This window comes from Amphibalanus amphitrite, unplaced genomic scaffold (genome assembly GCF_019059575.1).
Source record: "Amphibalanus amphitrite isolate SeventyFive unplaced genomic scaffold, NRLGWU_Aamphi_draft 000054F_arrow, whole genome shotgun sequence".
NCBI classification, from domain to species: domain Eukaryota; kingdom Metazoa; phylum Arthropoda; class Thecostraca; order Balanomorpha; family Balanidae; genus Amphibalanus; species Amphibalanus amphitrite.
Window position 1 is genome coordinate 1,320,137 of NW_024881550.1, and position 26,678 is coordinate 1,346,814.

The window sequence follows — 26,678 nt, forward strand, 5'->3', positions numbered from 1 at the left end:
GGGGCAGGGAGAGGCCGTCGTCACCTGCCACCGGTCGGTCAGTCCCAGCGGTCAGCGGGAGGGACGGCGTGTCCACGTGGACGGGGGAGCGGCGGCACAGGCGGGCATGGTTAGTGAGGCCGCGCCGGGTCGTGAAGCTCCGGCCGCACCAGCACCGGTGGGGCATGGCCACCGGGCCCGCGGCGGCCGGCTGGGCGAAGCAGCCGTGCCGCGAAAAGTGGTACGGCAGCCGGGCACCACAGCCGCCGCACACCCACTGGGCCACGGAAAGGTCAACGTGGCAGCGCTTGATGTGACGTTTGAGGCTGTGCCTCATGGTGGAAGGGACACAATTGGCATACCTAAACCCACATCCCTCCACCGGGCACAGGAGCAGCCCGGGGAGGGGAAAGGGCAGCACGAGCCGGTCACCATCAATCCGGGGCTGGGTGTCCGCCGCCCGGGGAGGGGACACGGTGGGGGCACGGGACGGTGGCGCAGACATGATAAAAGGCACAACAATACACTATCAAACAACACAACACAACACACAGCACACAGCACAGGCCAGCGAGTCGGGGGCGCCGGCTCGGGCACGGGAAACCACGCGGCGAGGCCGGAGCGGAGAAACGGTATGGATACGGTGCACGGAATACGGGTAATTTAGACGTAAAACAGGCCGAAAAGGGGTAGAATTGAAGCGAATGAGATCAAAAAGAGATTTAGCAAAAACAAGAAACGTTCATCAACAGGCCGGCGTTAGGTGGGAAAGGGCGGGAAGGGAGTTCAAATTCAAAGGTTTGGCGCCAAATCCCAACGGTCTGGGTTTTGGCGCGAAACCTTTGAAAACGGGTCAACGGCTGAAGGCCGTTGCCCGGAAGCTAGGGGGGCGGGGGGGGGGGAGGCAGTCGCCGCGCGGTCTCACCTGGTGCAGAGCAGCAGCGGCGCCCCCTCCTCGGCAGGCGGCGACGCACACTGGTCGGAAACGCTCCCGCGAGAGGCCAGCGGCCTTTCCGCAAAAGTTTTTGCTTGTTATTCCACAACTAGTGAAGCAAACTTCATAAAACTTTGCATACCTTCTCTGTCATATGTAAGCTATCATTTGGATGTCAAGCACTAAATATATGACGTGAATCTGTTAATTTATGACGTCATAATTGAGTATAATACAGGATCTAGAACCACTTTAAGTCAACAAGGGAAATTGGGAGCTGCTATTCGGGCACCGGGAATGGTTTCATGCACTCCTTGCAAGGTCCAGTGCTTCACTTAAGCATTGTTGACTTTGCGTGACGTCATTTATGACGTCACTAAGGCCATATAAGTTTTTCGTCAATAACTCCTGATCAGATGGAGCTAGAGAGTCGGGAAAGCCACCATTGAACTCAAGAAGACCTGCCGAATCGAATGATATGCGATATGACCTCCTTCAACCATTTTCGTGACCTGAGGGGCTCCGACCTGACCTTGACCCGAGGTTAACACCTTAAGTTGACTTCACCCGAACACCAAGTATAGCATTCGACGCGCCTGAGCTAGACAAACACGATGATGCCAAAATCGCGGCAGTGCGGCCATTTTTGGCAAAGTAATTAACTTAAAACCGAGCCCGTGCCTTGTGGCACTTACCTGACCTAAGAGGTCACTAGCTGACCTAAGACCTTAAAATCGGGTAGTACCTAATTGTTGCGTCTTATAACGGCACACAAGCTCTTTTTCCGCGAGGCTCTAGCTCAATTAGAGGCGAAACGGCGAGGGAGTTGTACCAACCCTCCCCGGTCAATATAGAAAACCAATCGGTCCGGCCAGGGTTAAATACCGGAATTGTGATCTAATGTAAAAAGACGGCCCAAGGTAACCCGACGTCAGTGACAGGTGTCCTATATTTGCAGCGTCTTATATTCACGAAGGTTTCAATTTCCACTTTCTTCAGCCGAGTGATGGTTGTCAATAGCAAGGCTCTCTAAATGCAAGCCGTAATCGCCACGCAATATGTGGAAGGCTTTTGATGTCAATACATACTTAAATGCATACATAAAACGCGCTTTTCACAAAATTCATAAGCTCAAACGCATCTGTTTTTAATGACCAGTCAACTACGCATGGATGCGTGCAGGCCACACAGGTCAGCGTAAGCCGGGCGCGGCGGCCGAGCCGAAACTGGGGCGGGGCGGGCGGTAGTTGGGTAGGAAGAGCGGCTCCTGCAAATTTTGCGCAAATATGCGCAGTTAGCTTTTATGTTGCCCTGGTGTAAATTCAAATCCTGCTTCATCTCACAAAAAATCAGAGTGGAACTAGATGGGACTACCTGTTGTTTCCTTACCTAAACTTTGCAGTTATATTCCAGAATCACTGTAGGAGAACCTTCATAAAAAAGCTACAGTTAATCTTAGTTAGGGAAAAAGTATACCAAAAATTTGCACTGACCAGTCGGCAACTTCATAAGGAACATTTTGATGCATAATATGTGGGATTTCAATTTGGTGTCTATCAGCAATAAGACTTTGAATATCCGGCTCAAGAAACCTCTTGCTCTGCGTCAGTTTCCGAGTTCTGGGATACCCCATCTTCGGGGGCTGATTACAGTTATTTTTGGTCACCCGGATTAGTTTTTTTGGCCGAAGTATAATAATTTGATCAATTTCAAATCGATCTATATAAAAAATAATCCGAAACTCCGGAATCACCCGTGGCCTCTCGTGAGGGCGTTTCCGACCAGTGTGCGACGGTGGCGACACCATGTGGACGGGCACAGCAACACGGCACTTCCTCAAGGTCACAGGGACACAGGGAATACAATTCCCGACCCTTTGGCTAAAATCAAAGTGAAAAAGCGCCTCGCGCGACTTCAAAATAGGTTAACAAACCCACAGATACTACACTTTGATCTTAGCCAAAAGGCCGAGAAGCGATACTTAAGCACAACACTTTTAGATACTTATGCAGTTAAGGGATAACTATTAGTACTAGTAACGATGCAGAGCTATAGCGTGAGCGCTAGTGGCCACGGCGAGTGATAAGAGTGGTCCATTATGTTACATTCAAAGTATACGCAGTTTCAGTTTATCCTCACCATGGTAAGTATCTGTAAGCACAAAAGATCGCCAAACTCGAAATAATTTCGAATTAGTGGCTCTCGACCGTGCGTTTGTACACACGCAAATGGAGACGGCGGCGCCGCGCCGACAGTTATCAGTGGTGCGACATCAGATGGCAGCACAGTCGAACACCACGACGTATGGCAGCGCTCTACCCCCCCCCCCCTAGCTCTACCCCCCCCCCCCCCTAGCTGCATGCAGACAAAAGCATGCATCGCAAAAGTACGTATTGCACATGTACGTCAGCAAAAGTACTGATTAATCATGTACGTAACGAATAAGGCACGTATCGACAAAAATGTATCTTGATAGTAGTTAATGGCCGTTTTCACGACGGTCTATCCGGCGAATGCACCTGATGTGATCAAATCTGCACGTACTTTCTTTTACAGCAAATAGCTTCATTTTATGAATTTATTAGTGTTTTAATCGATGATGCTCTCTGAAAATATGACAAATCAGGCATATAAGAAATTAGTGCATATAAGTGCTAGCTGATAGCTGCTAAGAGGACACACTGAACCTGATTTGACCAATTCTGCACTTTATCTGTACCACCTGTGCATCAAATGTGTACCAGATGGCCGTCGTGAAAACGGCTAATATGAATAAATAAAGCATTTGTCAGGACCTTACCAAAGCACAGATGTAAGGAATGTCGATAGATACTGCTATTTTTCCAGTTACTTTTTTCATTTCGATATACGATTGCACGCCTCACGCTATAGCAAAACTAATAAAAAGAGAAAAGTTTTAAAAGCATATGATGCTTTACGTAAGGCAAAGCTGTCGTCACCCACAACTTCCCACACGCCCCCCACTGTCCATCACTGATACCGAATGAATAGTGATAAAGATGTCAGCTTTACAGGTACCTCAGTTAGATGATGATGCACCGTCTTTACTGAGTTTCACCAGATAGAGCGGCCTTTCCAGTCACATTTTAGGACGCCGATGCACCGTGTACTTGAAAGATGTCGATTGTCTGGGAACAAAATAAATGCGTGAATTAATTCGCCTATTGTAGCGGTTATCGTGGCTCGGGTCGGGGGCGGCACGTAGTAGTGGAATTCGAGAAAAAAAACGTCTATAATCATAATGATATTGATTGGGTCATTTTTCTTCATGACCTGAGATGACCTCAGGGACATTGAGGGGTCACAGGTACAATTTGCCGATACCCGCATTTTTATTCCATTTAGTATGAGCGTTTGTCTATGACCATGATCAAAAAGAGGCGTATTTTCATGTTTTGTCAATTTTTATTGTCATATATCTTAAAAGTATCTTTATCCTTTTATTTTCACCACATATCACAACGCATGATAACAAAAGTGGGCCGATCCTGGCTGTAGTGCAATGCCAGGCCAACCCGCGGCAGGGCTGGAGCAAGCTCCAAAAACCCCGCCAAAGTCCAAAAATCAGTTTAATATTCTGGTCCCCATGTAGGGGACGTATCAGATATTAAGCTGATAAGAACAGATTTTTTTTATTCAAAAAAGTACATGGTGATAACAGGCATTTGGTGAAGGTACAGACAATTCGATACGGGTGGCAACAGTCATGCCACGTCCGTGTACAGTCCATGCACATATGGGATTACAAGGTGATAGCAATAGACCCAGCGGGTCACCAAGGCGGTCGTCCACACACCCCGGGCAAGCTGGCGAGGGAGGCGGGGGAGGGGAGGGAGGCGGCAGTGGGGGAGGCACCACGGCGGGCCGGCGGGGCGGGCCAGGGAGGGAGGGGGGGTGGCGGGTAAGCTCCATAACTAGGACCATCACAGCTGCTACTCGGCAGCTCCCGGGCAGCCTGTGTGCCCCGGGTCTACTGCAGGCCGTCCTGACCTGGCCCGACCAGCGGTCCGGGCCACCCCGCAGCGCTGCCACCCCGGCCAGCCGACTGCTCCAACGCATTGGTCACCATCACCAGCACCAAAAGCGTAGCGCTCACCAGCGCACCAAGCGGGGACGTGGGAGGGCGCTGGAGGCCACCGCCAACCAAGCCGCCCAGACCACACTCCAGCACCACAAGCCGCGTGCCACCGCACCCACAGCAGGGGAGGGGGAGGGTCAGGGGTCCCTCTCCCGACCCACACCGGCCGAGACCCACCGGAGGGCGCCGACCCCACACCACCGCCTCGGGGCAGGGAGGGCACCGTGACCCCGTGCGGCACCGGGGAGGGTCGACCGACAGCGGCCGGCCACGACCCCGGGGCCACAGGGGACAGAGGGTGCCGGGGAAGGGGGGGGGGGTAGAGGGGGGCCAGACGAGCCCAGAGTGCGGGCCGACCGAGATACGCAGCACATCAGTTGGGCAGTAGCATATCATACAAAGGCGTCGGACGCCATCGGACCAGGCAGACCGATAGTCGTGAGGTCACGGAAGGTACATGAAGGGTCCGCGGCAGTAGGGCCACGGACAGCAAGTGAGCCTTAATCGGCATCAGGCTACGTTGCAAACACCATACGGCCAACAATACTGCAGCGGGCCACGAGAGGCACCAGCACGGCAAACACATACATTTACAACATCGGGTCGGTGGCAACGAGGACCACGGACGTGAAAACGCCACAAATAGGGCCTTACACAACACGGGCTAACCATCGTCAGGCAACAAAAGTGAGCTAACTAAACGAGACATTACACATACAGATACATACAATGGGCCTCCTTGTCAAGCAAGGGGCTGCAGGCGCTCGAGGACCACACAGGCCAGTCGTTGTGGTTCAACTACATCATGGCCAAGAAATGGCTCTAAGAGCGCAGATCAAACACATTACATACACATTTGGCGCCGATAGAGCCGATCAGGGACGGTAGGCGCTAAGAGACCGGATAGGTCACTGAGTCAACACAGGCTCCAATCGGCACTGGCACAGTATATACTGCGTGCAATGACACATGGGGCAGGACACTCGGTTACACACATTGGAGGTACACACAGTCTCCCCACCGCCACCCGTCCCTTCCCACCCCGCCCCACACACCCACATACATTACTACACACATTGAGTCGGTCCGACCCGCCCACATGTTGGCCAGGAAGTCGGTCGGTACAGCGGTGGGCGGACGGAGCCCGACTGAGAACCTGAGGGGTTCGTGCGGCCACTATAGAGGTGCCAGGAGTCGGTCACGCCGCGTCAGGTGGTGACGGACATCAAGAGGACACATACTACATATTACACATTAAATACACATAACACTCCCGTCCCCTCCCCCGCCCTGTCCCATCCCCATACTCCCCGCCCCACGGCACTGCAGTGGCGGTCACTGCATGCCGATACAGTCACTGGTCGAGCTGTGGGCTCACACAGTCTTTGGTCTGTCACACTCAGTGACCAACGGTCACCTCTCACTGGGCGGCCGGGCACTGGTCACCGGGCCAAGGCGGCACAGCTAGTGTCACGGGGGCGCGCACGGGCGCTAGAACGCCAGGACCGGCACAGGTGGGTGCCAGTCGGCCAGGCGGTCACGGTGGACAGCCGACGGGCGGTCACAGAGACGGCCTACGGCCGCTGCGGCAGATCGTCCACGGGCGATCACGGTGGATCGTCTACGGCGGCCACGGCCAGCGGAGGCCACTGTTCGACCTAACAGTCCCGTCCCACCCCGTCCTATCACTCCCACCCCAACACTCCCCACCCCACGTCACACCACACTCACTAGTTCGCGACGCGGTCACCAGGCGGCGCCAGCCAGCGCCGAGCGACGGGCACCGCGGCACCAACGAGCGCCGGCCGACGGGCCGGAACAGTCTCCAGTCCGCAGCGGCGGGCGCCGGCACGGGGTGCGGCCCGGCGCACCGACAGCCCCGACCGACCGACAGTCTCGGGGAGAACGGTCGGCGCCGGGCGGCGGGGCGCAGCGCGGCGCACGGACAGCCGCGGTCACGAGCCGGGCGGCGGTCACGGAGGTGGCCACCGAGAGGGCGGCCACCGGCTTCGGCCACTTGAAGGCGGCCGCCGGGAGGGCGGCCACCGGCCACAGGCAGCGGCCACTTGATGGCGGCCACCGGGAGGGCGGCCACCGGCCATCGGCCACTTGAAGGCGGCCGCCGGGAGGGCGGCCACCGGCCATCAGTAAAGCGGCCACCGGCCACTTGACAGCGGCCACCGGGAGGGTGGCCACCGGCCACGGGCAGCGGCCACTTGAAGGCGGCCACCGGCCATCAGCAGAGCGGCCACCGGCCACTTGACAGCGGCCACCGGGAGGGAGGCCACCAGCCACGGGCAGCGGCCACTTGAAGGCGGCCGCCGGGAGGGCGGCCACCGGCCACTTGACGGCGGCCACCGAGAGGGCAGCCACCAGCCACTTGACGGTGCGCCAGACACCGGCGGTCGACAGGGCCGGCACCAGCGGCACCAGCCGACGGACCGGCACCAGCGGCACCAGCGGCAGACGGCGACCACGGGCAGCGGCCGCCGAGGCAGCGGCCCCGGTCATCGGTCCAGCGTGACCGGGCGGAGAGCGCCGCAGGGCGGCCGACGAACGCCAGGAGCGGCCCGGCGGTCACCGGCAGGCGGCCAACAGACGAGGGGCGGCCACGGCCACCGGGGGCAGCCACAGCTACCGGGGGCAGCCACAGCCACCGGGGGCAGCCACGGCCACCGGGGGCAGCCACAGCCACCGGGGGCAGCCACGGCCACCAGGTGAGGCGGTTCCAGCCACCGGGGGCAGCCACAGCCACCGGGGGCAGCAACAGCCACCGGGGGCAGCCACAGCCACCGGGTGAGGCGGCTCCAGCCACCGGGGCCAGCCACAGCCACCAGGTGAGGCGGCTCCAGCCACCGGAGCAGCCGCAGCCACCGGGTGAGGCGGCTCCAGCCACCGGCGGGCGGCCGGCCGCCAGACGGGCAGCTACAGCCGCCGGCAGGGCGGTCACGGCCACCGGTCACGGCCAAGGGTCACCGGCACACACCGGTACACCCACCACACACGCACACACACAGTGACACAGGGGTCACGGGGGGGGGGGGGCGGACACCGGGCGGCGGACACCAGGGAGCGGACACCTCGGTCAGAGGGCCACGGACAGCGGTCAGCGGGCTGCACGGACGGCGGTCAGCGGGCTGCACGGACGGCGGTCAGCGGTCAGCTCATGGCGGCCACGGGGTCAGCGGCCGGTCAGCTGGGACTCGGTCAGAAACGACGGCCGGGTTGGCGGTCACCAACGGAGACACAGGCAGGCTGCTCGGTCTCGGTCATCAGGGACGGTCCGGTCCAGGTCAGCGGGGTCAGCGCAGGGTAGTCCAGGTCACGCGGGCAGGTCGGTGAGGGGGCCACCGTGAGGCGGCCGCCAACTAGCACCGACTGCTGCTAGTGCTGTTCAGTGAACACCCAGGGCACAGGCACACACATACACACGAGTACACAAGTGAGACAGTGACAAATAATAACAAATAACACCAAGTGACTACAAACACACTGACGGCCACAAACATGCGACACTGGAGACATAACAATTAACAAAAACACAACAAACTACATTCACTCGGCCCCGGGGTCGGCCCGACAGCGACACGTGCCTAATACTGGCGTGTCCCGGTAATATGTTCTATATAAATGTCGCGTGACCACCGCAGCGTATCACTCACCATGAGTTTACGCATGAGACGGGCGTACACGCGGGACACGCGCAGCTGACGCAGCGTCCTCTCGTTCCCCCGCACCCACGTCCCCAGGGACCCCAGCACGAGGGCGTGCACGGAGGCTGTCTTGCCCTGCCGCCGCAGCTCCTGGACGAGGGGCGCGTACTTGCGCTCCTTGTCTGCGGCGGCAGCGCGGAGGGCCTCGGGGCGGTTTTCGAAGGCAACAGTGACATCAACGAGTGACACGTGGTCGCCCCGGGTCACCACCAGGTCAGGGCGGAGGGCGGAGTCAATTCCGGGGACGCGGCGGTTGACCCGCACGTCATCACCTGCAAACACAGGCGTGGCGCGCTCCAGCCGGGCCAGGATGGCGTTGTGCCGCAGCTGGTACGCCTCCGCGTGTGCCCGCAGGCAATGGTTCGTTACATGGGGCAAGGTCTCCGCCGCGTACCCGCACCTCCGGCACCGGCGGTCGGCTCCTGCCCGGCGGGAGTAGGCGTTGAGTGGGACGAGTCCCAGCCGGGCCCTGTGGACGAATCGCCAGTCAGCGAACCGGGTGAAGCTCCCGCTATACATATAGTGGGAGCTCACCGGCTGGTCCGCCACACAGGCCAAGACCTTCCCCTGCTGGGGCATGCGGGTCAGCTCGGCGAGCTCGGTCTGGCGGACCGCCTCCCGGAGCGCGCGCGACTCGCGCCGCGGCTCCACGTCCGCCTCCCCCACCTGCAGGACAGGGGGGTCAGCGGCGCGCCAGCGGACGGCAGCGCGGCGGGCGAGGGCGGTGGTGGCCACACGGGTGCGGGTCGAGCGGCACGACACGCCGCCGCCGTCGTCCCGCATGGGAGCGCCGTTTAGGTATTCCGCCAGGTCGGCCGGGGTGGGGTCACGGCGGACGCGGCGCCGGGCGGCACCGGCCAGCTCGGCGGCCGCCAGCTCGGCCACCGCCGGGTCCTGGGAATGGAGGAGGCGCTGGGTCGCCGCCGCCAGCAGGATGTCCGCCTCCTGGGAAAAGTGGGTCAGTCCGACCCCACCGGCCTTAGTCGGGCTGTAGAGGTACCTGTTGGTGGCGTTGACAGGCAAGTTCAGAACTCCTTTGACACGCCACCGCAAGGACCGGTCAAACGCCGCCAGGGCGCCCTTGGGGATCACCCCCAGCCGCAGGCAGTGGGTCAGCCGTGGCGCGATGAAGGTCCTCACGGCGTCCAACTTCTGCCACGGGGCCAGGGGCGACCCCAGGAGGCGGGCGGCGTCCCGGCGCGCCTCGGCCACCACCTGCAGGGGCGGCTGGATCAGGCGGGTGTGCCCGACGGGTCGGCCGAGGTACCTGTAGGCCCCGTCCCTGTCAATGAGGGGCAAGGGGGCGCCGCACAGGGTGGCGGGCGGGGAGGGGGCGCCGACGGAGAGCAGGGCCGACTTCCCCGGGTTGGGGGTCAGCCCCGCCCAGGCGCACACGCGCTCCAGCAGCGCCAGGCCGTCCTGGACCTCGCTGCGCCGGCTGAAAATCAGAGCCAGGTCATCGGCGTAGGCCAGGCAGCGCACCTGCGCGGCGGCGAGGGCCCGCAGCAGCGGCTCCAGGGCGAGCGAGAAGAGGAGCCCGCTGAGGGGGCACCCCTGCCGCACGCCGCGCTGGCACGCCACCGGCGCGGTCAGGCCGTCCCCGGCCCGGTACCGGGTGGCGCTGCCCTCGTACAGGCCCTGCAGGACGGCCACCACCTCCTCCGGCACTCCGACCCGCTGCAGCACCTGCCAAAGGAGGCTGTGGGGGACCGAGCCAAACGCGTTGGCCAGGTCAATAAAGGCCACGTGGGCCTCCGTCCCGTCCTCCCGTGCGCTGTTGACGGCGCACTGGAGCACAAAGTTGTGCTCCAGCACGCCATCGAAGGGCCGGAAACCCTTCTGACCTGGTGAGAGGATGTCAGCCGCCTCCACCCACCCACTGAGCCGGTCCGCCCACACTCCGGCGTACAGTTTCGCCACCGTGGCGCCGAGGGCGATCGGCCGCCAGCTGTCGGGCCGGGTCGGGTCACCCCCCTTGTGGAGGAGGGCCGTCTCCGACACAAGCCAGGTGGGCGGGACGCGGCGCGCCAGCCGGCACAGCTCGAACGCCCGGGTCAGCAGCAGGGCGCCGGGGTCCAGGGCGCGCCAGGCGGCGTACCGCAGCCCGTCAGGGCCGGGGGCGGTGTTGGCCGCCCGCCGGAGACGGCCCCACACCTCATCAGCCCGGAACGGGGCGGTCAGGGCCGGGGAGGGGGCGGCGGGGGTCAGGTCAGGGACCTCCTGCGGCCGCCGGTCCCACTCCACAGGGGGGCAGGGAGGAGGGGCGAAGTGGGCCGCCAGCTGCTCTCCGGGCACGGGGCACGGGGGCGAGTCCTCCTGCAGGACCTGCCGCACCGCCTTCTCCCTGTTGGAGCGGTACAGGCGCTGCAGCCGGCTGGCCTCCTCGGCCGCGTAGGCCGGCGGCTGCCAGGGCCGCCGGTGGTCCTCGGCCGGCTCCGGCTCCTGCTCCGCTGGCTGGGGGCGGGGCTCGCCGGCGGGAGGGGCGGCGGGGGGACGGTCAGTGGGCGGCCGCTCGTTAGGGGGGCGCCAGGGGGCGGGGCGCCGGCGCCGCTCGTGGTAGTCGGCGTTGCGCCGGGCCGCCTCGGCGCACAGCCGGGTCAGCTGGCGCTCCACCTCCTCCCACGGGGCGCGGGTCTCCTGGAGGGCGGTCAGGACCGGGATAAACTCCTGCTGGAGCTCGGTCGGCTCCGGGCCCTGCTGGGTGGGGTCAGGGGCGACGGCGGGGTCAGGGGCGCCGGCGGGGTCACCAGCACCTCCAGCACCACCACCACGGCCGGCACCACGGCCCCGACCACGGCCAGGGCCGCCGCGGCCACGGCCACGACCACCACCACGGCCACCGCCACCGGCACCACCGTCAGGGTCACCAGCGGGGTCACCAGCGGGGGCACCAGCAGCACCACCCCGGCCACGGGGGGCACCACCTCGGTCACGACCGCGGGAGGCACCACGGCCACGACCACGACCGCGGCCGCCACCACGGGCACCGCCGGCAGGTCGGTCAGGGGCGGGGTCACGGTCAGTGGGCGGGTTAGCGGGCAGGTCAGTGGGAGGGTCACGGGGCGGGTCACGGGGCGGTCCACCAGCCACAGCGCCGGCGGGGTCACCGGGCGGGGCGCGCGGCGGGTCACCGGGCGTCACACGAGTAGCAGTGCCGGGCGAGCCGCGGGGCGGGTCAGCACAGGGCGGGACACGGGCTGCAGTGCCGGGCGAGCCGCGGGGCGGGTCAGGCGGGACACGGGGCGCGGCGCGGGGCGGGTCAGCGGGTGGGCGACCACCACGGCCACCTCTGCCGCGAGCACCACGGCCGGCGCCGGTAGGCTCACCGCCGGAGCGGCCACGGCCGGGCCGGGTCACGGCTGGGTCACGGGCGACGCTGGGACGGTCACGGTGAGCGGGGTCACCGGGCGGACCACGGCCACGGGTGGGGCGGGGGCCGGCGGGGTCACGGGGCGGGCCCGACACACCACCAGCACGGCCACCAGCACGGCCACGGGACGGGCCGGGCGCACCACGGGACGGGCCGGGGTCGGGTCGGTCACGGGATGGGCCGGGTCGGTCACGGGACAGGCCACCAGCACCGCGGCGAGCACGGCCACCGCCACCACGGTTAGAGCGGTTATCACGGTCGCCGTCACGGACACGAGTGACACGGGTCACGGGTGGCACAGGGCGGGTCACGGGCAGCACGGTGTGGGTGACGGGGGTCCGCACTACTTCACTGTAGGTGCGTACAGTGGCAGGGGGCGCGTCAGGGACACGGCACGGGCCGTCGTCACGGGCACCTGTGCAGGGCGGGGCATGCACAGCAAGGGGACCGGGAGTGTCGCGGGACACGTCATCAGTGAGGGCACGACCGTCGCGGGCTGGCTCAGGGCCAGGGCGGTCACAGCGGGCCTCGGTAGTGGCCGGCGCGGCGCTGCGGTCACCCAGGGTCGGTAACCCGGGCGGGGGCCGTCCTCCCCGGGAAGGGAAGCCGGGAGGGGTCCGCACACGGCGGGGAGGGACACTGGACGGGGCCAGCACGGCGTCGGACCTGTAAAAGACCATGGTCGGGAGCGGACCGTCCTCATCGTCGCTGGCGCCGCTCGGGGTCGGGTCACTGTCAGGGGCCGGGTGGCCGGGCACGTCACGGGCCGGGCCACCAGGGACGGACTGCCGGTCACGGCGGCGCCGGCGGCGCCTCTTTCTCCTCCGCTCATCACCCCTACCGCTACCCGAGTCAGTCGGCGGGGAGGGGGCGGGGGGAGGCCGGCCGGCGGCGGACGGCGGCGAGCCGTCAGCTGACGAGGCAGAGGCCGGAGCAGGGACAGAGCGCGGAGCAGCGTCCGGCGGCGGCGTCTCGGCTCTGTCGGGCGGCGGGCAGTCAGCTGGGGAGAGTGGGGAGGACGGAGCCGGGTCCAGCGGCGGCGTCGGGGCTCTGTCGGGGGACGGAGCGTCAGCGGCCACCGGGAGGGGAGGGGAGTCGGTGCCGGCCAGCCGCAGCGACAGAGGCAGGCTGTCCTCCGTCACCGCCGCCTCGGAGTCAGAGGAGACGGCCAGGTCCTCCAGCAGGGTCCAGTCAGAGGGGGAGGGGGCCCGCGGAGGGGTCTCAAGGGTGATGTCCAGCTCACTCCCACTCTCCGACCGCCGACAAGCCTCCAGGGAGGGCGGGAACGGGGGCAGGAGGGGTGAGTCTGGACGGGGCGGGGAGGGGTCCCGCCGGGCCGGGGCCGCCGGCCGCCGGCCACCACGGCCGATCGCCGCCATGAATCGCCGGGCGAGCCGCTGGAGAGGGCTGGGGCGGTCTCGGTCAGCAGGGGGCGACACGGGGTCACTGGGACGGTCGGGCCGGGCCGGGCTGGTCCGCAGGGACCGGCGGGCGCGGGGCGTCAGGGCACACGGGGTGCCGAGCGGGGTCGACGACCCAGACGAGTCAGACGTCGAGAAGGAGGAGGTCACATCAGTGGAGGACACACTAGACATGACTGACGTCACATCAGACACGTCCGACATCACTCCCGGGGACGGCACGGGCGACTGCGACACAGACCCGGGGGGCAGCACCACCGTGACACTCACAGGGCCGGGCTGGGGCGTCACAGGGCCGGACCGGGGCGTCACAGGGCCGGGACGGGGTGTCACCTCACAGTCAGGCGTCAGGGTGACGTCACCATCGGTTACGTCATCGTCGGTGACGTCACCGGCGGCCGGCCGGCCACCGGAGCCGCGCCGGTCGGCCAGCGGGCTCGACAGGCTCGAGCGGGGCGAGCCGGGGCCGGGGTCAGAGGCCGAGCCGCGGACGGGGGCCTCGGGAGGGGTGAGCGGGGGCAGGGAGACGGCGTCATCACCCGGGGCTGGTCGGTCAGCGTCGGCGGTCACACGGGACAGGGACAGACTGGGTGTGTCCACGTGGACGGGCGAGCTGCGACACAGGCGGGCGTGATTGGTCAGGCCGCGGCGGGTGGTGAAACTGCGGCCGCACCAGCACCGGTGGGGCATGGCCACCGGGCCCGCGGCGGCCGGCTGCGCAAAGCAGCCGTGCCTGTTGAAGTGGTAGGGCAGCTCCTCCCTGCACCCCCCACACACCCACTGGGCAGCGGTCAATTCCGTGTGACACCGTTTCACATGGCGCTTCAGGCTCTGACGCATGGTCGAGGCACTGCAGTTAGCGTAGCGGGTCCCACAGCCCTCCACGGGGCATAGCAAGAGGCCAGGCAGAGGGAAGGGCAACACGAGACGCTCGCCATCGATCGTGGGCTGGGTGTCCGCCGCCCGGGGAGGGGACACGGTGGGAGCACGGGAAGGTGGCGCAGACATGATAAAAGGCACAACAATACACTATCAAACAACACAACACAACACACAGCACACAGCACAGGCCAGCGAGTCGGGGGCGCCGGCTCGGGCACGGGAAACCACGCGGCGAGGCCGGGACGGAGAAACGGTATGGGTACGGGCACGGAATACGGGTAATTTAGACGTAAAACAGGCCGAAAAGGGGTAGAATTGAAGCAAATGAGATCAAAAGCAGATTTAGCAAAAACAAGAAATGTTCATCAACAGGCCGGCGTTAGGTGGGAAAGGGCGGGAAGGGAGTTCAAATTCAAAGGTTTGGCGCCAAATCCCAACGGTCTGGGTTTTGGCGCGAAACCTTTGAAAACGGGTCAACGGCTGAAGGCCGTTGCCCGGAAGCTAGGGGGGGGGGGGGGGGGAGGCGGGGAGGCAGTCGCCGCGCGGTCTCACCTGGTGTAGAGCAGCAGCGGCGCCCCCTCCTCGGCAAGCGGCGACGGTGGCGACACCATGTGGACGGGCACAGCAACACGGCACTGCTCAAGGTCACAGGGATTACAAGGGAATACAATTCCCGACCCTTTGGCCAAGATCAAAGTCAAAAAGCGCCTCGCGCGAGTTAAAATAGGTTAAACAACCCACAGATACTACACTTTGATCTTAGCCAAAAGGCCGAGAAGCGATACTTAAGCACAACACTTTAAGATACTTATGCAGTTAAGGGATAACTATTAGTACTAGTAACGATGCAGAGCTATAACGTGAGCGCTAGTGGCCACGGCGAGTGATAAGAGTGGTCCATTATGTTACATTCAAAGTATACGCAGTTTCAGTTTATCCTCACCATGGTAAGTATCTGTAAGCACAAAAGATCGCCAAACTCGAAATAATTTCGAATTAGTGGCTCTCGACCGTGCGTTTGTACACACGCAAATGGAGACGGCGGCGCCGCGCCGACAGTTATCAGTCGTGCGACATCAGATGGCAGCACAGTCGAACACCACGACGTATGGCAGCGCTCTACCCCCCCCCCCCAGCTCTACCCCCCCCCCCCCCCCTAGCTGCATGCAGACAAAAGCATGCATCGCAAAAGTACGTATTGCACATGTACGTCAGCAAAAGTACTGATTAATCATGTACGTAACGAATAAGGCACGTATCGACAAAAATGTATCTTAATAGTAGTTAATGGCCATTTTCACGACGGTCTATCCGGCGAATGCACCTGATGTGATCAAATCTGCACGTACTTTCGTTTACAGCAAATAGCTTCATTTTATGAATTTATTAGTGTTTTAATCGATGATGCTCTCTGAAAATATGACAAAGCAGGCATATAAGAAATTAGTGCATATAAGCTAGTAGTGCTAGCTGATAGCTGCAAAGAGGACACACTGAACCTGAATTGACTAATTCTGCACTTTATCTGTACCACCTGTGCATCAAATGTGTACCAGATGGCCGTCGTGAAAACGGCTAACATGAATAAATAAAGCATTTGTCAGGACCTTACCAAAGCACAGATGTAAGGAATGTCGATAGATACTGCTATTTTTCCAGTTACTTTTTTCATTTCGATATACGATTGCACGCCTCACGCTATAGCAAAACTAATACAAAGAGAAAAGTTTTAAAAACATATGATGCTTTACGTAAGGCAAAGCTGTCGTCACCCACAACTTCCCACACGCTTCCCCACTGTCCATCTTAGATACCGAATGAATAGTGATAAAGATGTCAGCTTTACAGGTACCTCAGTTAGATGATGATGCACCGTCTTTACTGAGTTTCACCAGATAGAGCGGCCTTGCCAGTCACATTTTAGGACGCCGATGCACCGTGTACTTGAAAGATGTCGATTGTCTGGGAACAAAATAAATGCGTGAATTAATTCGCCTATTGTAGCGGTTATCGTGGCTCGGGTCGGGGGCGGCACGTAGTAGCGGAATTCGAGAAAAAAAAAAAAACGTCTATAATCATAATGATATTGATTGGGTCATTTTTCTTCATGACCTGAGATGACCTCAGGGACATTGAGGGGTCACAGGTACAATTTGCCGATACCCGTATTTTTCTTCCATTTAGTATGAGCGTTTGTCTATGATCGTGATCAAAAAGAGGTGTATTTTCATGTTTTGTCAATTTTTATTGTCAGATATCTTAAAAGTATCTTTATCCTTTTATTCCACTACATATCACAACGCATGATAACAAAAGTGGGCCGATCCTGGCTGTAGTGCAATGCCAGGCCAACCCGCGGCAGGGCTGGAGCAAGCTCCAAAAACCCCGCCAAAGTCCAAAAATCAGTTTAATATTCTGGTCCCCATGTAGGGGACGTATCAGATATTAAGCTGATAAGAACAGAGGTGTGTATATAAGTGCATGTTGGTGGCATGGGTTTGAGAAAGGTAAGCCAACCAAGAGCAAATATATCCCGACCTAGTGGTTTCAGACCGGTGTGCAAATATCCGGGGCCAAGACCCGCCCCCCGCCCCCAAAGGGCGGCGGCCCTGGAGGTGACCAGGCTCCGTACAGATACTACACTTTGATCTTAGCCAAAAGGCCGAGAAGCGATACTTAAGCACAACACTTTAAGATACTTATGCAGTTAAGGGATAACTATTAGTACTAGTAACGATGCAGAGCTATAACGTGAGCGCTAGTGGCCACGGCGAGTGATAAGAGTGGTCCATTATGTTACATTCAAAGTATACGCAGTTTCAGTTTATCCTCACCATGGTAAGTATCTGTAAGCACAAAAGATCGCCAAACTCGAAATAATTTCGAATTAGTGGCTCTCGACCGTGCGTTTGTACACACGCAAATGGAGACGGCGGCGCCGCGCCGACAGTTATCAGTCGTGCGACATCAGATGGCAGCACAGTCGAACACCACGACGTATGGCAGCGCTCTACCCCCCCCCCCCCCCCCAGCTCTACCCCCCCCCCCCTAGCTGCATGCAGACAAAAGCATGCATCGCAAAAGTACGTATTGCACATGTACGTCAGCAAAAGTACTGATTAATCATGTACGTAACGAATAAGGCACGTATCGACAAAAATGTATCTTAATAGTAGTTAATGGCCATTTTCACGACGGTCTATCCGGCGAATGCACCTGATGTGATCAAATCTGCACGTACTTTCGTTTACAGCAAATAGCTTCATTTTATGAATTTATTAGTGTTTTAATCGATGATGCTCTCTGAAAATATGACAAAGCAGGCATATAAGAAATTAGTGCATATAAGCTAGTAGTGCTAGCTGATAGCTGCAAAGAGGACACACTGAACCTGAATTGACTAATTCTGCACTTTATCTGTACCACCTGTGCATCAAATGTGTACCAGATGGCCGTCGTGAAAACGGCTAACATGAATAAATAAAGCATTTGTCAGGACCTTACCAAAGCACAGATGTAAGGAATGTCGATAGATACTGCTATTTTTCCAGTTACTTTTTTCATTTCGATATACGATTGCACGCCTCACGCTATAGCAAAACTAATACAAAGAGAAAAGTTTTAAAAACATATGATGCTTTACGTAAGGCAAAGCTGTCGTCACCCACAACTTCCCACACGCTTCCCCACTGTCCATCTTAGATACCGAATGAATAGTGATAAAGATGTCAGCTTTACAGGTACCTCAGTTAGATGATGATGCACCGTCTTTACTGAGTTTCACCAGATAGAGCGGCCTTGCCAGTCACATTTTAGGACGCCGATGCACCGTGTACTTGAAAGATGTCGATTGTCTGGGAACAAAATAAATGCGTGAATTAATTCGCCTATTGTAGCGGTTATCGTGGCTCGGGTCGGGGGCGGCACGTGGTAGCGGAATTCGAGAAAAAAAAACGTCTATAATCATAATGATATTGATTGGGTCATTTTTCTTCATGACCTGAGATGACCTCAGGGACATTGAGGGGTCACAGGTACAATTTGCCGATACCCGTATTTTTCTTCCATTTAGTATGAGCGTTTGTCTATGATCGTGATCAAAAAGAGGTGTATTTTCATGTTTTGTCAATTTTTATTGTCAGATATCTTAAAAGTATCTTTATCCTTTTATTCCACTACATATCACAACGCATGATAACAAAAGTGGGCCGATCCTGGCTGTAGTGCAATGCCAGGCCAACCCGCGGCAGGGCTGGAGCAAGCTCCAAAAACCCCGCCAAAGTCCAAAAATCAGTTTAATATTCTGGTCCCCATGTAGGGGACGTATCAGATATTAAGCTAATAAGAACAGATTTTTTTATTCAAAAAAGTACATGGTGATTACAAGAACGACAGTACAAAAACAGAACATCACATACGGCGGCAACAGTCATGCCAGTCCGTCAACAACACCATGTTTCAATAAACAGTAGAGAATAGCAATAGACCCCATCAGAGGGTCACCATGGCGGTCGGCCACACACCCCGGGCAGGGCTGGCGGGAGGATCGGGGGAGGGGGAGGAGGGAGGCGGCAGTGGGGGAGGCACCACGGCGGGCCGGCGGGGCGGGCCAGGGAGGGGAGGGGGGGGGAGCCGGGAATCACTAACGGCGTCAGCCACCATCACCAAAGCAGGGCACCTGCTGTGCACACCGGCACCAGTCAGGACCGACACTCGGTCGGGGCGGCCACCAGGGCCCGCCATGCCCGTCGCCGTAGCGACCCATCACCTCCACCACTAGAGCAGCGCTCACCAGTGCTACCTCTAAACCAACAGCTAGGGGCACGTAGCCACTACTGCATCGGTGCAGCCATGCTACAGCACGGCTCACCAGCCGCCACCAGGCTCAGCCACCATGGCCAGGGGAGAGCAGGGGAGGGGTTTTCAGGGGTCCCGCTCCCGACCCACACCGGCCGAGACCCACCGGAGGGCGCCGACCCCACACCACCGCCTCGGAGCAGGGAGGGCACCGTGACCCCGTGCGGCACCGGGGAGGGTCGACCGACAGCGGCCGGCCACGACCCCGGGGCCACAGGGGACAGAGGGTGCCTCGATCGGCAGCAAGCTACGAACAGAACACGGCCATCAGCAATAGTCGGCCACAAAGGGCATCGGTCTGGACGAACACATATCTACTACGTTTGTCAGTGGCAGCAGGGTCCACGTACGGCAGGAGGCCACGAATAGGGCTCCACACACAAACATACACCTGGCGCTCCTAGTCAATGAACTGGAGACGGTATGCGTCACTTACACTACATGGTACGTACATATTGAGTTCGAACAACATAATGACAGATTGGCGGTAATCGCCACTACAGAGGTCCATCAGGACATCGGTACGAACATACAATAGCGGGCCGGCGGGCCAAGCTCGGCACGGGCAAACAACAGCGTGCCTATGGTCTGCCTATATGGACCAGTACTGGCGTACACATTATCCCCACTCCACCCGTCCCTTCCCACCCCACCCCACACTCCCACATACACTAGCACACACATGGGGTCGGTCCGAGCCGTCACCTCATAACGCTGACCGGGAAGAGAGACGGTCGGTACGACGGTGGAGGGTGGATCCGACGGGGACCTGAGGGGTCCGACTGGGACCCGAGGGGTCCGACGGGGACCTGAGGGGTCCGACTGGGACCTGAGGGGTCCGACGGGGACCTGAGGGGTCCGACTGGGACCTGAGGGGTCCCTAGCGGCCACTATCAGTGCCAGACATGTCGGTCACGCCGAGTCAGGCGGTGACGGACAGCAGGTGCGAGCATATGGTACAATGTAGATACACATCACACGATAATTACATGACAGTCCCATCCCACCCCTCCCCTAATCCACCCCAACACTCTCCACCCTACCGCACTGCAGTAGCCGTCACTACTGACGGGCACTGTGACTGGTTAGAGTTGCTAGCTCACGGAGTTCTCAATGACCGCGATCACCGGCCACTGGGGCGGCCGGGAGTGGGGTCACGCGATCAGTCACGGGGAGCCAGGGCCGGCACAGGTGGGTGCCGGCCGGCCAGGCGGTCACAGAGACAGCCCACGGGCGGTCACAGAGACGGCTCACGGGCGTCCCCGGCGGACAGCCCACGGGCCGCTACTGCAGATCGTCTACGGGCGATCACGGTGGACCGTCTACGGGCGGTCACGGTTAGCGGAGGCCACTGTTCGCCCCAACGCTCCCGTCCCACCCCATCCCAACACTCCCCACCCCACGTCACTGCGGCGCGCGCATCACCGAGCGGTGACGTCACTATACTGTACGTCACTGAGACGGCAGTGAGCCGACGGGGCACCAGGGGGCACCGACGAGCCCAGACCGACGCGGCGGTCAGGGCACCACACGCACTAGTTCGCGGCGCGGTCACCAGGCGGCGCCAGCCAGCGCCGAGCGACGGGCGCCGCGGCACCAACGAGCGCCGGCCGACGGGCCGGAACAGTCTCCAGCCCGCAGCGGCGGGCGCCGGCAAGGGGTGCGGCCCGGCGCACCAACAGCTCCGACCGACCGACAGTCTCGGGGAGAACGGTCGGCGCCGGGCGGCGGGGCGCAGCGCGGCGCACGGACAGCCGCGGTCACGAGCCGGGCGGCGGTCACGGAGGTGGCCACCGAGAGGGCGGCCACCGGCTTCGGCCACTTGAAGGCGGCCGCCGGGAGGGCGGCCACCGGCCACAGGCAGCGGCCACTTGATGGCGACCACCGAGAGGGCGGCCACCGGCCATCGGCCACTTGAAGGCAGCCACCGGGAGGGTGGCCACCGGCCACTTGACGGCAGCCACCGGGAGGGTGGCCACCGGCCACGGGCAGCGGCCACTTGAAGGCGGCCACCGGGAGGGTGGCCACCGGCCACGGCCACCGGCCACTTGAAAGCGGCCACCGGCCATCGGCAGGTCGATCACCGGCCACTTGACGGCGGCCACCGAGAGGGCAGCCACCAGCCACTTGACGGTGCGCCAGACACCAGCAGTCGACAGGGCCGGCACCAGACGGCACCAGCCGACGGGCCGGCACCAGCGGCACCAGCCGACGGGCCGGCACCAGCGGCACCAGCGGCAGACGGCGGCCACGGGCAGCGGCCGCCGAGCCCCGGTCACCGGTCCAGCGTGACCGGGCGGAGAGCGCCGCAGGGCGGCCGACGGACGCCAGGAGCGGCCTGGCGGTCACCGGAGGCGACCCCAGGTCACCGGCAGGCGACCACGGCAGCGGCCACCAGACGAGGGGCGGCCACGGCCACCGGGGGCAGCCACGGCCACCAGGTGAGGCGGCTCCAGCCACCGGGGGCAGCCACGGCCACCAGGTGAGGCGGCTCCAGCCACCGGGGGCAGCCACGGCCACCGGGGGCAGCCACAGCCACCGGGGGGCAGCCACAGCTACCGGGGGCAGCCATGGCCACCGGGGGCAGCCACGGCCACCGGGGGCAGCCACAGCCACCGGGCGAGGCGGCTCCAGCCACCGGGGGCAGCCACAGCCACCGGGTGAGGCGGCTCCAGCCACCGGGGGCAGCCACAGCCACCGGGTGAGGCGGCTCCAGCCACCGGGGGCAGCCACGGCCACCGGGGGGCAGCCACAGCCACCAGGGCAGCCACAGCCACCGGCGGGCGGCCACAGCCACCGGGGGCAGCCACGGCCACCGGGGGCAGCCACAGCCACCAGGTGAGGCGGCTCCAGCCACCGGGGGCAGCCACGGCCACCGGGGGCAGCCACAGCCACCGGGTGAGGCGGCTCCAGCCACGGGGGGCAGCCACAGCCACCGGGGGGCAGCCACGGCCACCGGGGGGCGCCACAGCCACCGGGTGAGGCGGCTCCAGCCACCGGGGCCAGCCACAGCCACCGGCTGAGGCGGCTCCAGCCACCGGGGGCAGCCACGGCCACCGGGGGCAGCCACAGCCACCGGGTGAGGCGGCTCCAGCCACCGGGGGGCGGCCGGCCGCCAGACGGGCAGCTACAGCCGCCGGCAGGGCGGCCACGGCCACCGGTCACGGCCAAGGGTCACCGGCACACACCGGTACACCCACCACACACCCACACACACAGTGACACAGGGGTCACGGGGGGGGGGGGGGGGGGCGGACACCGGGCGGCGGACACCAGGGAGCGGACACCCCGGTCAGAGGGCCACGGGCAGCGGCAGCGGTCAGCTCAGCGGCCACGGGGTCAGCGGTCAGCGGCCGGTCGGCTGGGACTCGGTCAGAGCGGGTCAGCTGAGGTTAGCCCAGGTCAGACGCCCAGGGCACAGGGCACTCACATACACACGAGTACACAAACGAGTACACAAATGAGATGGTAGCAAATAATAACAATTAACACTAAGTGACCACAAAACACACTGACGGCCACAAACATGCGACACAATGAGACATAACAATGAACAAAAACACAACAAACTACACTCATACGGCCCTGGGGTCGACCGGACGGGGCAGCGCGCTCAGTACTGGCGTGTCCCGGTAATATGTTCAATATAAATGTCGCGTGACCACCGCAGCGTATCACTCACCATGAGTTTACGCATTAGACGGGCGTACACGCGGGACACGCGCAGCTGACGCAGCGTCCTCTCGTTCCCCCGCACCCACGTCCCCAGGGACCCCAACACGAGGGCGTGCACGGAGGCCGTCTTGCCCTGCCGCCGCAGCTCCTGGACGAGGGGCGCGTACTTGCGCTCCTTGTCTGCGGCGGCAGCGCGGAGGGCCTCGGGGCGGTTTTCGAACGCCACGGTGACGTCCACCAGTGACACGTGGTCGCCCCGGGTCACGACCAGGTCGGGGCGGAGGGCGGAGTCAATGCCGGGGACGCGCCGGTTCACCCGGACCTCGTCCCCGGGGAAGACCGGCGTGGCGCGCTCGAGCCGGGCCAGCAGCGCGTCGTGCCTCCGCTGGTAGGCCTCTGCATGGGCGGTGAGGCAATGGTTCAGCACATGCGGCAGCGTCTCCTGGACGTAGCCGCACCGGCGGCACCGGCGGTCTGCCCCTGGCCTGCGGGAGTACGCGTTCAGTGGGACCAGGGACAGACGGGCGCGGTGCACAAAACGCCAGTCGGCAAATCGCGTAAAACTCCCATTATACATGTAATGGGAGCTGATCGGTTGGTCGGCGACGCAGGCCAGCACCTTGCCCTGCTGTGGGAGACGGGTCAGGTCAGCGAGGTCAGTGCGGCGGACCGCCTCCCGGAGCGCGCGCGACTCGCGCCGCGGCTCCACGTCCGCCTCCCCCACCTGCAGGACAGGGGGGTCAGCGGCGCGCCAGCGGACGGCGGCGCGGCGGGCGAGGGCGGTGGTGGCCACACGGGTCCGGGTCGAGCGGCAGGACACGCCGCCGCCGTCGTCCCGCATCGGAGCGCCGTTCAGGTACTCCGCCAGGTCAGCCGGGGTGGGGTCACGGCGGACACGGCGCCGGGCGGCACCGGTCAGCTCGGCGGCCGCCAGCTCGGCCACCGCCGGGTCACGGGAGTGCAGGAGGCGCTGGGTGGCCGCTGCAAGGAGGATGTCCGCCTCCTGGGCGAAATGGGTCAGACCCACGCCACCAGCACCTGTGGGGCTGTACAGATAACCATTCGTGGCGTTTATTGGCAGGTTAAGAATGCCCTTCACTCGCCACCTGAGGGAACGGTCAAAAGCGGCCAGGGCGCCCTTGGGGATCACCCCCAGCCGCAGGCAGTGGGTCAGCCGTGGCGCAATGAAGGTCCTCACGGCGTCCAACTTCTGCCACGGGGCCAGGGGCGACCCCAGGAGGCGGGCGGCGTCCCGGCGCGCCTCGGCCACCACCTGCAGGGGCGGCTGGGTCAGGCGGGTGTGGCCGACAGGCCGGCCGAGGTACCTGTAGGCCCCGTCCCGGTCAATGAGGGGCAGGGGGGCACCGCACAGGGTGGCGGGCGGGGAGGGGGCGCCGACGGAGAGCAGGGCCGACTTCCCCGGATTGGGGGTCAGCCCGGCCCAGGCGCACACGCGCTCCAGCAGTGCCAGCCCGTCCTGCACCTCGCTGCGCCGGCTGAAAATCAGAGCCAGGTCATCGGCGTAGGCCAGGCAGCGCACCTGCGCGGCGGCGAGGGCCCGCAGCAGCGGCTCCAGGGCGAGGGAGAAGAGGAGCCCGCTGAGGGGGCACCCCTGCCGCACGCCGCGCTGGCACGCCACCGGCGCGGTCAGGCCGTCCCCGGCCCGGTACCGGGTGGCGCTGCCCTCGTAGAGGCCCTGCAGGACGGCCACCACCTCCACCGGCACTCCAACCCGCTGCAGCACCTGCCAAAGGAGGCTGTGAGGGACGGAGCCGAAGGCGTTGGCCAGGTCAATAAAGGCCACGTGGGCCTCCGTCCCGTCCTCCCGGGCGCTGTTGATGGCGCTTTGGAGCACAAAGTTGTGCTCCAGCACGCCGTCGAATGGCCGGAACCCTTTCTGGCCTGTGGAGAGGAGGTCAGCGGCCTCCACCCACCCGGACAGACGGTCGGCCCACACACCAGCGTACAGTTTGGCGACCGTGGCGCCGAGGGCGATGGGCCGCCAGCTGTCGGGCCGGGTCGGGTCACCGCCCTTGTGGAGGAGGGCCGTCTCCGACACCAGCCAGGTGGGCGGGACGCGGCGCGCCAGCCGGCACAACTCGAACGCCCGGGTTAGCAGCAGCGCGCCGGGGTCCAGGGCGCGCCAGGCGGCGTACCGCAGCCCGTCAGGGCCGGGGGCGGTGTTGGCCGCCCGCCGGAGACGGCCCCACACCTCGTCGGCTCGGAACGGGGCGGTCAGAGCCGGGGAGGGGGCGGCGGGGGTCAGGTCAGGGACCTCCTGCGGCCGCCGGTCCCACTCCACAGGGGGGCAGGGAGGAGGGGCGAAGTGGGCCGCCAGCTGCTCGCCGGGCACGGGGCACGGGGGCGTCTCCTCCCGCAGCACCTGCCGCACCGCCTTGTCCCTGTTGGAGCGATAGAGCTTTTGGAGCCGGCTGGCCTCCTCGGCCGCGTAGGCCGGCGGCTGCCAGGGTCGCCGGTGGTCCTCGGCCGGCTCCGGCTCCTGCTCCGCTGGAGGGGGGCGGGGCTCACCGGCGGGAGGGGCGGCGGGGGGACGGTCAGTGGGCGGCCGCTCGTTAGGGGGGCGCCAGGGGGCGGGGCGCCGGCGCCGCTCGTGATAGTCGGCGTTACGCCGGGCCGCCTCGGCGCACAGACGGGTGAGCTGGCGCTCCACCTCCTCCCACGGGGCGCGGGTCTCCTGCAGGGCGGTCAGGACCGGGATAAACTCCTGCTGGAGCTCGGTCGGCTCCGGGCCCTGCTGGGTGGGGTCAGGGGCGCCGGCGGGGTCACCAGCACCTCCAGCACCACCACCACGGCCCGCACCACGGCCCCGACCACGGCCAGGGCCGCCGCGGCCACGGCCACGACCACCACCACGGCCACCGCCACCGGCACCACCGTCAGGGTCACCAGCGGGGTCACCAGCGGGGGCACCAGCAGCACCACCCCGGCCACGGGAGGCACCACCTCGGCCACGACCGCGGGAGGCACCACGGCCACGACCACGACCGCGGCCGCCACCACGGGCACCGCTGGCAGGTCTGTCAGGGGCGGGGTCACGGTCAGTGGGCGGGTCAGTGGGCAGGTCACCGGGCGGGTCACGGGGCGGGTCACGGGGTGGTCCACCGGCCACAGCGCCGGCGGGGTCACCGGGCGGGGCGCGCGGCGGGTCACCGGGCGCCACACGAGCAGCAGTGCCGGGCGAGCCGCGGGGCGGGTCAGGCGGGACACGGGGCGCGGCGCGGGGCGGGTCAGGCAGGACACGGGGCACGACGCGGGGCGGGTCAGCGGGCGGGCGACCACCACGGCCACCTCTGCCACGAGCACCACGGCCGGCGCCGGAAGGCTCACCGCCGGAGCGGCCACGGCCGGGCCGGGTCACGGTAGGGTCACGGGCGCCGCTGGGACGGTCACGGTGAGCGGGGTCACCGGGCGGACCGCGGCCACCGGTGGGGCGGGGCGCAGCACCGCCATGGGGAGGGTCACGGTCACGGGGTGACACGGGTGCACGGCGGGTCAGGTCAGCGCCGGGGCGGCCACCGGCGGCGGCACGGGACGGGCCGGCAGCGTCACGGGCCGGGTTAGCGGCGGGTTGGCGGCCACGACCCCCGTCACGGCCTCCACGACCACGGTTAGCACGCCGGTCACCACCGGGGTCACGGGAGGGACCCGGCACGGCACGGGGTGCGAGCGGCACAGCACGGGGTGCGGGCGGCTCGGGGCGGGTCACGGGCGGCACAGCGTGAGGCAC

The 26,678-nt window shown here is 63.4% G+C and overlaps 1 non-coding gene and 5 pseudogenes across 1 annotated transcript; all 6 read right to left on the minus strand.

Moving 5' to 3' along the window:
* Positions 1-2,749: 2,749 nt before the first annotated feature.
* Positions 2,750-2,892, minus strand: LOC122378085 (annotated as a pseudogene).
* A 1,514-nt stretch (positions 2,893-4,406) lies between these two features.
* On the minus strand, positions 4,407-4,590 carry LOC122378079. Its single transcript, XR_006255978.1, has one exon. It is a non-coding gene; the product is annotated as a U2 spliceosomal RNA (small nuclear RNA).
* Positions 4,591-15,037: 10,447 nt separating this feature from the next.
* LOC122378080 lies at positions 15,038-15,181 on the minus strand (annotated as a pseudogene).
* Positions 15,182-16,708: 1,527 nt separating this feature from the next.
* LOC122378077 lies at positions 16,709-16,880 on the minus strand (annotated as a pseudogene).
* Positions 16,881-17,008: 128 nt separating this feature from the next.
* LOC122378103 lies at positions 17,009-17,072 on the minus strand (annotated as a pseudogene).
* A 1,524-nt stretch (positions 17,073-18,596) lies between these two features.
* LOC122378064 lies at positions 18,597-18,779 on the minus strand (annotated as a pseudogene).
* Positions 18,780-26,678: the final 7,899 nt, after the last annotated feature.